We start from the raw sequence: 3,774 nt of genomic DNA on the forward strand, positions 1-3,774 counted from the left end.
GGGCAAAAGCGCCGGGGAAGCGCCTTTTGTTCGCTGGCCCAGCCGCCATTGGCCGCCGCTGCCTCCCGAGCCTGATCCTGATTGGAGCAGAAGGGACTCTCCCTTCTGATTGGGCCCCGCCTCCCTCGACTCGCCGCTTGATTGAGCGGCGTCCAGGCGAGACGCGATTGGCCCAGCTCTCCAGGCGCGCCGCGGATTCGCTGAGGGCGCGGCGGTCCCGCCTCTCTTTATCTCTTTTGACGTCTGGTTGGGCCTTCCGAATACAGCCCCCGCCTCCTCGTAGTAGTGTGACGTTGGGAATGGTTTGTTCTTCTCCGCCTGGATGTCGGCGGCTTCGCTCTCCCCCTCCCGCTCGGCGTCCCTTAAACTTGTTTGGTCAAAGGCCGCGCAGGAGACCTCGTTTCCTATTGGTCCGTTCGGTTGCTCAACTGTTGCTATGGGAATGAAGGCCTTTTGGGGCCTACCTAAAAGTCACACGGCTACATTCCGCACTACTGTATAGAAAACACCACACTAGGGACCGTTACTGGCATTTGCTGAGGTTTTGTCAATACTGCTTAATATTTTGGATGCCTTTTGTTGATAGCCAATGTAAATTCATTACACATACAAATGCAAAACCAGTGAATTAAAGTAATTTCAAATAGGCCCAAGTAGGCTTTCCATAAAGTCCAAATTATTTCACCGAATATTGATTTCTGAATTAGATTAATGCTGCCATCTTACTGTTGACATTCATAGGTCCTGGTAATGTGATAACTCCCTTGGATACACAAATACATTTCATTTTCCCCTAAGGACAAACGGTTTCGTCTCTCTGGCATGGCATGTGATGAAACCTCCAGGAATACGTCTAGCTAGGCAGACCAATCTTTATTTAAAATTCAACCAAAACAAACTAATGACCTTTCCCAGACACGATGAAAACCCACACGGGACCCATCTTGAAGTTGTGTGGGGAAAAACAGGGTCATTTCTGTTGTGTGGTTAAAGGTGGATGTGCTCCACTTTTTTCAATGCCATACACTCACAGTCCTTAACCATTTATATAATATTTATTTTATAATGTATAATTTACATCGTGCTTTTTTAAAATGGGCAAACAGTTTCACAATCCATATTTACAATCCGTCTTTATCATGCTTCCCCACTTCCTCAGCACTGCAGTTGGGCCACCTCCATTTTTATAATGTGTGTGTTTGATTGTTGTTGTTTAGTCGTTTAGTCGTGTCCGACTCTTCGTGACCCCATGGACCAGAGAACGCCAGGCACCTCTGTCCTCCACTGCCTCCCGCAGTTTGGTTAAACTCATGCTGGTAACCTCGAAAACACTATCCAACCATCTCGTCCTCTGCCGTCCCCTTCTCCTTGTGCCCTCCATCTTTCCCAACATCAGGGTCTTCTCCAGGGAGTCTTCTCTTCTCATGAGGTGGCCAAAGTACTGGAGCCTCAGCTTCACAATCTGTCCTTCCAGTGAGCACTCAGGGTTGATTTCCTTCAGTATGGAGAGGTTTGATCTTCTTGCAGTCCATGGGACTCTCAAGAGTCTCCTCCAGCACCATAATTCAAAAGCATCAATTCTTCGGCGATCAGCCTTCTTTATGGTCCAGCTCTCACTTCCATACATCACTACTGGGAAAACCATAGCTTTAACTATACGAACCTTTGTTGGCAAGGTGATGTCTCTACTTCTCAAGATGCTGTCTAGGCCTGTCATTGCCCTTCTCCCAAGAAGCAGGCGTCTTTTAATTTCGTGGCTGCTGTCACCATCTGCAGTGATCATTGAGCCCAAGAAAGTAAAATCTCTCGCTACCTCCATTTCTTCCCCTTCTATTTGCCAGGAGGTGATGGGACCAGTGTGTTTGATGGAGGACGTCAACTGAAGACCCTTAAGCATTGAAAGTGTGCTTTGTTTGTTTTTAGGGGGTCATATCCAGAACTGCCTCCAAATGTGTAATGTTTATATGTTGTGTTATAATAATTCTAAGGTCTCAAATATATAATAAATATTCATAAATGCACATGTATCTAAATACAGTGGTACCTCAGGTTACATACACTTCAGGTTACAGACGCTTCAGGTTACAGACTCTGCTAACCCAGAAATAGTACCTCGGGTTAAGAACTTTGCTTCAGGATGAGAAAAGAAATCGTGCTCTGGTGGTGCAGCGGCAGCGGGAGGCCCCATTAGCTAAAGTGGTTCTTGCCTAAAGTGGTTTAGGTTAAGAACAGTTTCAGGTTAAGAACAGATTAAGTACTTAACCCGAGGTACCACTGTGCTAACCTTACTGTAGTTGTATTACTAACCTTGCTTTTCACTGGATCCTGCCTCCATCCATTTTCTCTGACCGATCATGGACATAGGGGACTTGGAGTCCCATAGGGAGTTGAGGAGTGAAAGCCAAACCCCAATTTTTACATCAGTTGGTATGTGTGCAGGGCAAACATCTGGCTGGTGGATGGGAGGATGTTGATTTTTATTTTATGTATTTTCCTTCTACTCTTCTTCCCAGAGTGACTCACAAAACTGGAAGATCAAAAACAAGCAATACGACAGCAATATAATAGCAGAACAGTAAACTCAGATACTAAAATGTGAGTCAAGTGCAAAGCGTTTTATTAAAACTGAATCCAAAAATGTGGGCAAACCAAGAGGTCTTCACCAGGAGCTGAAAATATAATGAAGCGAGCACCACACAAACCTCTGTCAGGAGGCATTTCACAAAGGGTCACCACTGATAAGACCCTATCTTGGTTCACCACCCACCTTGCCTCCAAACTGGCCTTAATGTGGTTGTTTATTATATCCAATGTATTTATTCTAGCTGCAGTTTCTTCTCTAACCCACTCCCTTTGTAAATAACCCTGGCCACCATTTTCAAAAGGGGCAGAAAACCTACACCAGACACTACCAGCATTTTATTTATTTAGAAGAATTTATAAACCACTTAAATGTAATTCCTAAGAAGTGTACATAAAGCGATTTGAAACAATGGTCCGTATTCAAAAAATTGGGGAGGGGACACATGTACAGTATATACAACTTGTTGGGAGGCTTTAAAAAAATCATTTTAGCAGGTAGCAGAAACAGCACAATTAACTACTGTCAATAATCTGGGAATTTCAGAACACAGGAACTATGATGCGTGCAAGAGTGCAAGTTCCACACCTTGAAGGAGTTGAGTAAGGTGATCCCTCAGGTAAATTGGTCCTAAGCTACTAAAAGCAACACCTTGAACTTGGCCAGGTAGGAAGTCAGGAGCCAGTGAGGATCATTCAGCAAAGGTGTAACATGCTGGCAGCGTCTCACTCCTGTCCTGTCAGCAATCATGATGCACTGACTACACCTTCTGCAGGAACTACAAGAGAAATCCCACACAGAACGTATTGCAACAGATTTAGGAGGCACACAGGGAGAGGAGAAGAAGGGGAAGTGGAAGTGTGAAGCCACAAATCACCACACTTGCGGAAGCTGTCCTATGCTCTGAAAAGAATGGCATGTCGTTTGGAGTCTCTCTATGTGGCAAGTGGCTAATACGCTGAAAATTATCAATATTGCTGACAAAGCCTAATCCAGGAGCACTCTCAGACTGAGGACCTGCTCTTTCAGAAACAGTGTAACCCCATGCAACGGGCCAACCAGCCTGACGGTTGAATCTGACATTTAACATTGGCGACATGACAGTACAGTGGTACCTCTGGTTAATAACTTAATTCGTTCCGGAGGTCCATTCTTAACCTGAAACTGTTCTTAACCTGAGGTACCTCTTTAGC

At 45.0% G+C, this 3,774-nt stretch overlaps 1 long non-coding RNA gene across 1 annotated transcript; it reads left to right on the forward strand.

Moving 5' to 3' along the window:
* Positions 1–165: 165 nt before the first annotated feature.
* LOC310843921 lies at positions 166–3,389 on the forward strand. The gene is made up of 3 exons (XR_014563783.1): positions 166–410; positions 2,514–2,595; positions 3,128–3,389. It is a non-coding gene; the product is annotated as an uncharacterized lncRNA (long non-coding RNA).
* The last annotated feature ends 385 nt before the right edge of the window (positions 3,390–3,774 follow it).

This window comes from Podarcis gaigeae (genome assembly GCF_964106915.1).
Source record: "Podarcis gaigeae genome assembly, chromosome: 4".
Taxonomy (NCBI): Eukaryota; Metazoa; Chordata; class Lepidosauria; order Squamata; family Lacertidae; genus Podarcis; species Podarcis gaigeae.